We start from the raw sequence: 13,222 nt of genomic DNA, 5'->3' as shown, positions 1-13,222 counted from the left end.
CGCCCACCCGGAACAATATATAAAGCTAAACGAACGGTTCACTGGGTACTTATCCGTATGAAAATCCCTATCGGTTTTCCTGTTTTTACAAGGAAGTAAAATGTGAAAAAAATATTTCTACATCCCATGGCATTTACCAACCATTTAAATTTTTCTCTTACAAGTCTAACACTTCCGAAAAAACAATACAACGCCCACCCTTAACAATGTATAAAGCTAAACAAACCGTTCACTGGGCACTTATCCGTACGAAAAACCCTATTGATTTACCTGTTTTTACAAGGAAATAAAATGTGAAAAAAATATTTCTACATCCCATGGCCTTTCCCAACCATTTAAATTTTTTTCTTACAGGTCTAACGCTTCCGAAAAACCAATACAACGCCCACCCGGAACAATATATAAAGCTAAACGAACCGTTCACTGGGTACATATCCGTACGAAAATCCCTATTGATTTTCCTGTTTTTATAAGGAAGTAAAATGTGAAAAAAATATTTCTACATCCCATGGCCTTTCCCAACCATTTAAATTTTTCTCTTACATGTCTAACACTTCCAAAAAACCAATACAACGCCCACCCGGAACAATATATAAAGCTAAACGAACCGTTCACTGGGTAATTATCCGTACGAAAAACCCAATTGATTTACCTGTTTTTACAAGGAAGTAAATGTGAAAAAAATATTTCTACATCCCATGGCCTTTCCCAACCATTTAAATTTTTCTCTTACAGGTCTAACACTTCCAAAAAACCAATACAACGCCCACCCGGAACAATATATAAAGCTAAACGAACCGTTCACTGGGTACTTATCCGTACGAAAATCCCTATTGATTTACCTGTTTTTAAAAGGAAATAAAATGTGAAAAAAATATTTCTACATCCCATGGCCTTTCCCGACCATTTAAATTTTTCTCCTACAGGTCTAACACTTCTGAAAAACCAATACAACGCCCACCCGGAACAATATATAAAGCTAAACGAACCGTTCACTGGGTACTTATCCGTACGAAAATCCCTATTGATTTACCTGTTTTTAAAAGGAAATAAAATGTGAAAAAAATATTTCTACATCCGATGGCCTTTCCCAACCATTTAAATTTTTCTCTTACAGGTCTAACACTTCTGAAAAACCAATACAACGCCCACCCGGAACAATATATAAATCTAAACGAACCGTTCACTGGGTACTTATCCGTACGAAAAACCCAATTGATTTACCTGTTTTTACAAGGAAGTATATGTGAAAGAAATATTTCTACTTCCCATGGCCTTTCCCAACCATTTAAATTTTTCTCTTACAGGTCTAACACTTCCGAAAAACCAATACAACACTCACCCGGAACAATATATAAAGCTAAATGAACCGTTCACTGGGTACTTATCCGTATGAAAATCCCTATCGATTTTCCTGTTTTTACAAGGAAGTAAAATGTGAAAAAAATATTTCTACATCCCATGGCCTTTCCCAACCATTTAAATTTTTCTCTTACAGGTCAAACACTTCCGAAAAAACAATACAACGCCCACCCGGAACAATGTATAAAGCTAAACAAACCGTTCACTGGGCACTTATCCGTACGAAAAACCCTATTCCTTGTTTTTACAAGGAAATAAAATGTGAAAAAAATATTTCTACATCCCATGGCCTTTCCCAACCATTTAAATTTTTCTCTTACAGGTCTAACACTTCCGAAAAAACAATACAACGCCCACCCGGAACAATATATAAAGCTAAACAAACCGTTCACTGGGCACTTATCCGTACGAAAAACCCTATTGATTTACCTGTTTTTACAAGGAAATAAAATGTGAAAAAAATATTTTTACATCCCATGGCCTTTCCCAAACATTTAAATTTTTTTCTTACAGGTCTAACACTTCCGAAAAACCAATACAACGCCCACCCGGAACAATATATAAAGCTAAATGAACCGTTCACTGGGTACTTATCCGTATGAAAATCCCTATCGATTTTCCTGTTTTTACAAGGAAGTAAAATGTGAAAAAAATATTTCTACATCCCATGGCCTTTCCCAACCATTTAAATTTTTCTCTTACAGGTCTAACACTTCCGAAAAAACAATACAACGCCCACCCGGAACAATGTATAAAGCTAAACAAACCGTTCACTGGGCACTTATCCGTACGAAAAACCCTATTGATTTACCTGTTTTTACAAGGAAATAAAATGTGAAAAAAATATTTCTACATCCCATGGCCTTTCCCAACCATTTAAATTTTTCTCTTACAGGTCTAACTCTTCCGAAAAAACAATACAACGCCCACCCGGAACAATGTATAAAGCTAAACAAACCGTTCACTGGGCACTTATCCGTACGAAAAACCCAATTGATTTACCTGTTTTTACAAGGAAGTAAATGTGAAAAAAATATTTCTACATCCCATGGCCTTTCCCAACCATTTAAATTTTTCTCTTACAGGTCTAACACTTCCAAAAAACCAATACAACGCCCACCCGGAACAATATATAAAGCTAAACGAACCGTTCACTGGGTACTTATCCGTACGAAAATCCCTATTGATTTACCTGTTTTTAAAAGGAAATAAAATGTGAAAAAAATATTTCTACATCCCATGGCCTTTCCCGACCATTTAAATTTTTCTCCTACAGGTCTAACACTTCTGAAAAACCAATACAACGCCCACCCGGAACAATATATAAAGCTAAACGAACCGTTCACTGGGTACTTATCCGTACGAAAATCCCTATTGATTTACCTGTTTTTAAAAGGAAATAAAATGTGAAAAAAATATTTCTACATCCGATGGCCTTTCCCAACCATTTAAAATTTTCTCTTACAGGTCTAACACTTCTGAAAAACCAATACAACGCCCACCCGGAACAATATATAAAGCTAAACGAACCGTTCACTGGGTACTTATCCGTACGAAAAACCCAATTGATTTACCTGTTTTTACAAGGAAGTATATGTGAAAAAAATATTTCTACATCCCATGGCCTTTCCCAACCATTTAAATTTTTCTCTTACAGGTCTAACACTTCTGAAAAGCCAATACAACGCCCACCCGGAACAATATATAAAGCTAAACGAACCGTTCACTGGGTAATTATCCGTACGAAAAACCCTATTGATTTACCTGTTTTTACAAGGAAGTAAATGTGAAAAAAATATTTCTACATCCCATGGCCTTTCCCAACCATTTAAATTTTTCTCTTACAGGTCTAACACTTCTGAAAAACCAAAACAACGCCCACCCGGCACAATATATAAAGCTAAACGAACCGTTCACTGGGTAATTATCCGTACGAAAATCCCTATTGATTTACCTGTTTTTAAAAGGAAATAAAATGTGAAAAAAATATTTCTACATCCCATGGCCTTTCCCAACCGTTTATATTTTTCTCTTACAGGTCTAACACTTCTGAAAAACCAATACAACGCCCACCCGGAACAATATATAAAGCTAAACGAACCGTTCACTGGGTACTTATCCGTACGAATAACCATATTGATTTACCTGTTTTTACATGGAAGTAAATGTGAAAAAAATATTTCTACATCCCATGGCCTTTCCCAACCATTTAAATTTTTCTCTTACAGGTCTAACACTTCCAAAAAACCAATACAACGCCCACCCGGATCAATATATAAAGCTAAACGAACCGTTCACTGGGTACTTATCCGTACGAAAATCCCTATTGATTTACCTGATTTTAAAAGGAAATAAAATGTGAAAAAAATATTTCTACATCCCATGGCCTTTCCCAACCATTTAAATTTTTCTCTTACAGGTCTAACACTTCTGAAAAACCAATACAACGCCCACCCGGAACAATATATAAAGCTAAACGAACCGTTCACTGGGTACTTATCCGTACGAAAAACCCTATTGATTTACCTGTTTTTACAAGGAAGTATATGTGAAAAAAATATTTCTACTTCCCATGGCCTTTCCCAACCATTTAAATTTTTCTCTTACAGGTCTAACACTTCCGAAAAACCAATACAACGCCCACCCGGAACAATATATAAAGCTAAATGAACCGTTCACTGGGTACTTATCCGTATGAAAATCCCTATCGATTTTCCTGTTTTTACAAGGAAGTAAAATGTGAAAAAAATATTTCTACATCCCATGGCCTTTCCCAACCATTTAAATTTTTCTCTTACAGGTCTAACACTTCCGAAAAAACAATACAACGCCCACCCGGAACAATGTATAAAGCTAAACAAACCGTTCACTGGGCACTTATCCGTACGAAAAACCCTATTGATTTACCTGTTTTTACAAGGAAATAAAATGTGAAAAAAATATTTCTACATCCCATGGCCTTTCCCAACCATTTAAATTTTTCTCTTACAGGTCTAACTCTTCCGAAAAAACAATACAACGCCCACCCGGAACAATGTATAAAGCTAAACAAACCGTTCACTGGGCACTTATCCGTACGAAAAACCCAATTGATTTACCTGTTTTTACAAGGAAGTAAATGTGAAAAAAATATTTCTACATCCCATGGCCTTTCCCAACCATTTAAATTTTTCTCTTACAGGTCTAACACTTCCAAAAAACCAATACAACGCCCACCCGGAACAATATATAAAGCTAAACGAACCGTTCACTGGGTACTTATCCGTACGAAAATCCCTATTGATTTACCTGTTTTTAAAAGGAAATAAAATGTGAAAAAAATATTTCTACATCCCATGGCCTTTCCCGACCATTTAAATTTTTCTCCTACAGGTCTAACACTTCTGAAAAACCAATACAACGCCCACCCGGAACAATATATAAAGCTAAACGAACCGTTCACTGGGTACTTATCCGTACGAAAATCCCTATTGATTTACCTGTTTTTAAAAGGAAATAAAATGTGAAAAAAATATTTCTACATCCGATGGCCTTTCCCAACCATTTAAAATTTTCTCTTACAGGTCTAACACTTCTGAAAAACCAATACAACGCCCACCCGGAACAATATATAAAGCTAAACGAACCGTTCACTGGGTACTTATCCGTACGAAAAACCCAATTGATTTACCTGTTTTTACAAGGAAGTATATGTGAAAAAAATATTTCTACATCCCATGGCCTTTCCCAACCATTTAAATTTTTCTCTTACAGGTCTAACACTTCTGAAAAGCCAATACAACGCCCACCCGGAACAATATATAAAGCTAAACGAACCGTTCACTGGGTAATTATCCGTACGAAAAACCCTATTGATTTACCTGTTTTTACAAGGAAGTAAATGTGAAAAAAATATTTCTACATCCCATGGCCTTTCCCAACCATTTAAATTTTTCTCTTACAGGTCTAACACTTCTGAAAAACCAAAACAACGCCCACCCGGCACAATATATAAAGCTAAACGAACCGTTCACTGGGTAATTATCCGTACGAAAATCCCTATTGATTTACCTGTTTTTAAAAGGAAATAAAATGTGAAAAAAATATTTCTACATCCCATGGCCTTTCCCAACCGTTTATATTTTTCTCTTACAGGTCTAACACTTCTGAAAAACCAATACAACGCCCACCCGGAACAATATATAAAGCTAAACGAACCGTTCACTGGGTACTTATCCGTACGAAAAACCATATTGATTTACCTGTTTTTACATGGAAGTAAATGTGAAAAAAATATTTCTACATCCCATGGCCTTTCCCAACCATTTAAATTTTTCTCTTACAGGTCTAACACTTCCAAAAAACCAATACAACGCCCACCCGGATCAATATATAAAGCTAAACGAACCGTTCACTGGGTACTTATCCGTACGAAAATCCCTATTGATTTACCTGATTTTAAAAGGAAATAAAATGTGAAAAAAATATTTCTACATCCCATGGCCTTTCCCAACCATTTAAATTTTTCTCTTACAGGTCTAACACTTCTGAAAAACCAATACAACGCCCACCCGGAACAATATATAAAGCTAAACGAACCGTTCACTGGGTACTTATCCGTACGAAAAACCCTATTGATTTACCTGTTTTTACAAGGAAGTATATGTGAAAAAAATATTTCTACTTCCCATGGCCTTTCCCAACCATTTAAATTTTTCTCTTACAGGTCTAACACTTCCGAAAAAACAATACAACGCCCACCCGGAACAATGTATAAAGCTAAACAAACCGTTCACTGGGCACTTATCCGTACGAAAAACCCTATTGATTTACCTGTTTTTACAAGGAAATAAAATGTGAAAAAAATATTTCTACATCCCATGGCCTTTCCCAACCATTTAAATTTTTCTCTTACAGGTCTAACTCTTCCGAAAAAACAATACAACGCCCACCCGGAACAATGTATAAAGCTAAACAAACCGTTCACTGGGCACTTATCCGTACGAAAAACCCAATTGATTTACCTGTTTTTACAAGGAAGTAAATGTGAAAAAAATATTTCTACATCCCATGGCCTTTCCCAACCATTTAAATTTTTCTCTTACAGGTCTAACACTTCCAAAAAACCAATACAACGCCCACCCGGAACAATATATAAAGCTAAACGAACCGTTCACTGGGTACTTATCCGTACGAAAATCCCTATTGATTTACCTGTTTTTAAAAGGAAATAAAATGTGAAAAAAATATTTCTACATCCCATGGCCTTTCCCGACCATTTAAATTTTTCTCCTACAGGTCTAACACTTCTGAAAAACCAATACAACGCCCACCCGGAACAATATATAAAGCTAAACGAACCGTTCACTGGGTACTTATCCGTACGAAAATCCCTATTGATTTACCTGTTTTTAAAAGGAAATAAAATGTGAAAAAAATATTTCTACATCCGATGGCCTTTCCCAACCATTTAAAATTTTCTCTTACAGGTCTAACACTTCTGAAAAACCAATACAACGCCCACCCGGAACAATATATAAAGCTAAACGAACCGTTCACTGGGTACTTATCCGTACGAAAATCCCTATTGATTTACCTGTTTTTAAAAGGAAATAAAATGTGAAAAAAATATTTCTACATCCCATGGCCTTTCCCGACCATTTAAATTTTTCTCCTACAGGTCTAACACTTCTGAAAAACCAATACAACGCCCACCCGGAACAATATATAAAGCTAAACGAACCGTTCACTGGGTACTTATCCGTACGAAAATCCCTATTGATTTACCTGTTTTTAAAAGGAAATAAAATGTGAAAAAAATATTTCTACATCCGATGGCCTTTCCCAACCATTTAAAATTTTCTCTTACAGGTCTAACACTTCTGAAAAACCAATACAACGCCCACCCGGAACAATATATAAAGCTAAACGAACCGTTCACTGGGTACTTATCCGTACGAAAAACCCAATTGATTTACCTGTTTTTACAAGGAAGTATATGTGAAAAAAATATTTCTACATCCCATGGCCTTTCCCAACCATTTAAATTTTTCTCTTACAGGTCTAACACTTCTGAAAAGCCAATACAACGCCCACCCGGAACAATATATAAAGCTAAACGAACCGTTCACTGGGTAATTATCCGTACGAAAAACCCTATTGATTTACCTGTTTTTACAAGGAAGTAAATGTGAAAAAAATATTTCTACATCCCATGGCCTTTCCCAACCATTTAAATTTTTCTCTTACAGGTCTAACACTTCTGAAAAACCAAAACAACGCCCACCCGGCACAATATATAAAGCTAAACGAACCGTTCACTGGGTAATTATCCGTACGAAAATCCCTATTGATTTACCTGTTTTTAAAAGGAAATAAAATGTGAAAAAAATATTTCTACATCCCATGGCCTTTCCCAACCATTTAAATTTTTCTCTTACAGGTCAAACACTTCCGAAAAAACAATACAACGCCCACCCGGATCAATATATAAAGCTAAACGAACCGTTCACTGGGTACTTATCCGTACGAAAAACCCTATTGATTTACCTGATTTTAAAAGGAAATAAAATGTGAAAAAAATATTTCTACATCCCATGGCCTTTCCCAACCTTTTAAATTTTTCTCTTACAGGTCTAACACTTCTGAAAAACCAATACAACGCCCACCCGGAACAATATCTAAAGCTAAACGAACCGTTCACTGGGTACTTATCCGTACGAAAAACCCTATTGATTTACCTGTTTTTACAAGGAAGTATATGTGAAAAAAATATTTCTACTTCCCATGGCCTTTCCCAACCATTTAAATTTTTCTCTTACAGGTCTAACACTTCCGAAAAACCAATACAACGCCCACCCGGAACAATATATAAAGCTAAATGAACCGTTCACTGGGTACTTATCCGTATGAAAATCCCTATCGATTTTCCTGTTTTTACAAGGAAGTAAAATGTGAAAAAAATATTTCTACATCCCATGGCCTTTCCCAACCATTTAAATTTTTCTCTTACAGGTCTAACACTTCCGAAAAAACAATACAACGCCCACCCGGAACAATGTATAAAGCTAAACAAACCGTTCACTGGGCACTTATCCGTACGAAAAACCCTATTGATTTACCTGTTTTTACAAGGAAATAAAATGTGAAAAAAATATTTCTACATCCCATGGCCTTTCCCAACCATTTAAATTTTTCTCTTACAGGTCTAACTCTTCCGAAAAAACAATACAACGCCCACCCGGAACAATGTATAAAGCTAAACAAACCGTTCACTGGGCACTTATCCGTACGAAAAACCCTATTGATTTACCTGTTTTTACAAGGAAATAAAATGTGAAAAAAATATTTCTACATCCCATGGCCTTTCCCAACCATTTAAATTTTTTTCTTACAGGTCTAACGCTTCCGAAAAACCAATACAACGCCCACCCGGAACAATATATAAAGCTAAACGAACCGTTCACTGGGTACATATCCGTACGAAAATCCCTATTGATTTTCCTGTTTTTATAAGGAAGTAAAATGTGAAAAAAATATTTCTACATCCCATGGCCTTTCCCAACCATTTAAATTTTTCTCTTACAGGTCTAACACTTCTGAAAAACCAATACAACGCCCACCCGGAACAATATATAAAGCTAAACGAACCGTTCACTGGGTACTTATCCGTACGAAAAACCCTATTGATTTACCTGTTTTTACAAGGAAGTAAATGTGAAAAAAATATTTCTACATCCCATGGCCTTTCCCAACCATTTAAATTTTTCTCTTACAGGTCTAACACTTCTGAAAAACCAAAACAACGCCCACCCGGCACAATATATAAAGCTAAACGAACCGTTCACTGGGTACATATCCGTACGAAAATCCCTATTGATTTTCCTGTTTTTATAAGGAAGTAAAATGTGAAAAAAATATTTCTACATCCCATGGCCTTTCCCAACCATTTAAATTTTTCTCTTACAGGTCTAACACTTCCGAAAAACCAATACAACGCCCACCCGGAAGAATATATAAAGCTAAACGAACCGTTCACTGGGTACTTATCCGTACGAAAAACCCTATTGATTTACCTGTTTTTACAAGGAAGTATATGTGAAAAAAATATTTCTACTTCCCATGGCCTTTCCCAACCATTTAAATTTTTCTCTTACAGGTCTAACACTTCCGAAAAACCAATACAACGCCCACCCGGAACAATATATAAAGCTAAATGAACCGTTCACTGGGTACTTATCCGTATGAAAATCCCTATCGATTTTCCTGTTTTTACAAGGAAGTAAAATGTGAAAAAAATATTTCTACATCCCATGGCCTTTCCCAACCATTTAAATTTTTCTCTTACAGGTCTAACACTTCCGAAAAAACAATACAACGCCCACCTGGAACAATGTATAAAGCTAAACAAACCGTTCACTGGGCACTTATCCGTACGAAAAACCCTATTGATTTACCTGTTTTTACAAGGAAATAAAATGTGAAAAAAATATTTCTACATCCCATGGCCTTTCCCAACCATTTAAATTTTTTTCTTACAGGTCTAACGCTTCCGAAAAACCAATACAACGCCCACCCGGAACAATATATAAAGCTAAACGAACCGTTCACTGGGTACATATCCGTACGAAAATCCCTATTGATTTTCCTGTTTTTATAAGGAAGTAAAATGTGAAAAAAATATTTCTACATCCCATGGCCTTTCCCAACCATTTAAATTTTTCTCTTACAGGTCTAACACTTCTGAAAAACCAATACAACGCCCACCCGGAACAATATATAAAGCTAAACGAACCGTTCACTGGGTACTTATCCGTACGAAAAACCCTATTGATTTACCTGTTTTTACAAGGAAGTAAATGTGAAAAAAATATTTCTACATCCCATGGCCTTTCCCAACCATTTAAATTTTTCTCTTACAGGTCTAACACTTCTGAAAAACCAAAACAACGCCCACCCGGCACAATATATAAAGCTAAACGAACCGTTCACTGGGTACATATCCGTACGAAAATCCCTATTGATTTTCCTGTTTTTATAAGGAAGTAAAATGTGAAAAAAATATTTCTACATCCCATGGCCTTTCCCAACCATTTAAATTTTTCTCTTACATGTCTAACACTTCCGAAAAACCAATACAACGCCCACCCAGAACAATATATTAAGCTAAGGGAACCGTTCACTGGGTAATTATCCGTACGAAAATCCCTATTGATTTACCTGTTTTTACAAGGAAGTAAATGTGAAAAAAATATTTCTACATCCCATGGCCTTTCCCAACCATTTAAATTTTTCTCTTACAGGTCTAACACTTCCAAAAAACCAATACAACGCCCACCCGGATCAATATATAAAGCTAAACGAACCGTTCACTGGGTACTTATCCGTACGAAAATCCCTATTGATTTACCTGTTTTTAAAAGGAAATAAAATGTGAAAAAAATATTTCTACATCCCATGGCCTTTCCCAACCATTTAAATTTTTCTCTTACAGGTCTAACACTTCCGAAAAACCAATACAACGCCCACACGGAACAATATATAAAGCTAAACGAACCGTTCACTGGGTACTTATCCGTACGAAAAACCCTATTGATTTACCTGTTTTTACAAGGAAGTAAATGTGAAAAAAATATTTCTACATCCCATGGCCTTTCCCAACCATTTAAATTTTTCTCTTACAGGTCTAACACTTCCGAAAAACCAATACAACGCCCACCCGGAACAATATATAAATCTAAACTAACCGTTCACTGGGTACTTATCCGTACGAAAAACCCTATTGATTTACCTGTTTTTACAAGGAAGTATAAGTGAAAAAAATATTTCTACATCCCATGGCCTTTCCCAACCATTTAAATTTTTCTCTTACAGGTCTAACTCTTCCGAAAAACCAAAACAACGCCCACCCGGAACAATATATAAAGCTAAAAGAACCGTTCACTGGGGACTTATCCGTACGAAAAACCCTATTGATTTACCTGTTTTTACAAGGAAATAAAATGTGAAAAAAATATTTCTACATCCCATGGCCTTTCCCAACCATTTAAATTTTTTTCTTACAGGTCTAACGCTTCCGAAAAACCAATACAACGCCCACCCGGAACAATATATAAAGCTAAACGAACCGTTCACTGGGTACATATCCGTATGAAAATCCCTATTGATTTTCCTGTTTTTATAAGGAAGTAAAATGTGAAAAAAATATTTCTACATCCCATGGCCTTTCCCAACCATTTAAATTTTTCTCTTACATGTCTAACACTTCCAAAAAACCAATACAACGCCCACCCGGAACAATATATAAAGCTAAACGAACCGTTCACTGGGTAATTATCCGTACGAAAATCCCTATTGATTTACCTGTTTTTAAAAGGAAATAAAATGTGAAAAAAATATTTCTACATCCCATGGCCTTTCCCAACCATTTAAATTTTTCTCTTACAGGTCTAACACTTCTGAAAAACCAATACAACGCCCACCCGGAACAATATATAAAGCTAAACGAACCGTTCACTGGGTACTTATCCGTACGAAAAACCCTATTGATTTACCTGTTTTTACAAGGAAGTAAATGCGAAAAAAATATTTCTACATCCCATGGCCTTTCCCAACCATTTAAATTTTTCTCTTACAGGTCTAACACTTCCAAAAAACCAATACAACGCCCACCCGGAACAATATATAAAGCTAAACGAACCGTTCACTGGGTACTTATCCGTACGAAAATCCCTATTGATTTACCTGTTTTTATAAGGAAATAAAATGTGAAAAAAATATTTCTACATCCCATGGCCTTTCCCAACCATTTAAATTTTTCTCCTACAGGTCTAACACTTCTGAAAAACCAATACAACGCCCACCCGGAACAATATATAAAGCTAAACGAACCGTTCACTGGGTACTTATCCGTACGAAAATCCCTATTGATTTACCTGTTTTTAAAAGGAAATAAAATGTGTAAAAAATATTTCTACATCCCATGGCCTTTCCCAACCATTTAAATTTTTCTCTTACAGATCTAACACTTCTGAAAAACCAATACAACGCCCACCCGGAACAATATATAAAGCTAAACGAACCGTTCACTGGGTACTTATCCGTACGAAAAACCCTATTGATTTACCTGTTTTTACAAGGAAGTAAATGTGAAAAAAATATTTCTACATCCCATGGCCTTTCCCAACCATTTAAATTTTTCTCTTACAGGTCTAACACTTCCGAAAAACCAATACAACGCCCACCCGGAACAATATATAAAGCTAAACGAACCGTTCACTGGGTACTTATCCGTACGAAAAACCCTATTGATTTACCTGTTTTTACAAGGAAGTATATGTGAAAAAAATATTTCTACTTCCCATGGCCTTTCCCAACCATTTAAATTTTTCTCTTACAGGTCTAACACTTCCGAAAAACCAAAACAACGCCCACCCGGAACAATATATAAAGCTAAACGAACCGTTCACTGGGCACTTATCCGTACGAAAAACCCTATTGATTTACCTGTATTACAAGGAAATAAAATGTGAAAAAAATATTTCTACATCCCATGGCCTTTCCCAACCATTTAAATTTTTCTATTACAGGTCTAACACTTCCGAAAAACCAAAACAATGCCCACCCGGAACAATATATAAAGCTAAACGAACGGTTCACTGGGTACTTATCCGTACGAAAATCCCTATTGATTTTCCTGTTTTTACAAGGAAGTAAAATGTGAAAAAAATATTTCTACATCCCATGGCCTTTCCCAACCATTTAAATTTTTCTCTTACAGGTCTAACACTTCCGAAAAAACAATACAACGCCCACCCGGAACAATATATAAAGCTAAACGAACGGTTCACTGGGTACTTATCCGTACGAAAAACCCTATTGA

Source organism: Paroedura picta, chromosome 1, assembly GCF_049243985.1.
Source record: "Paroedura picta isolate Pp20150507F chromosome 1, Ppicta_v3.0, whole genome shotgun sequence".
Lineage (NCBI taxonomy): Eukaryota > Metazoa > Chordata > Lepidosauria > Squamata > Gekkonidae > Paroedura > Paroedura picta.
The sequence above is the reverse complement of the archived record's forward strand: the minus strand, read 5'-3'. Positions refer to the sequence as shown.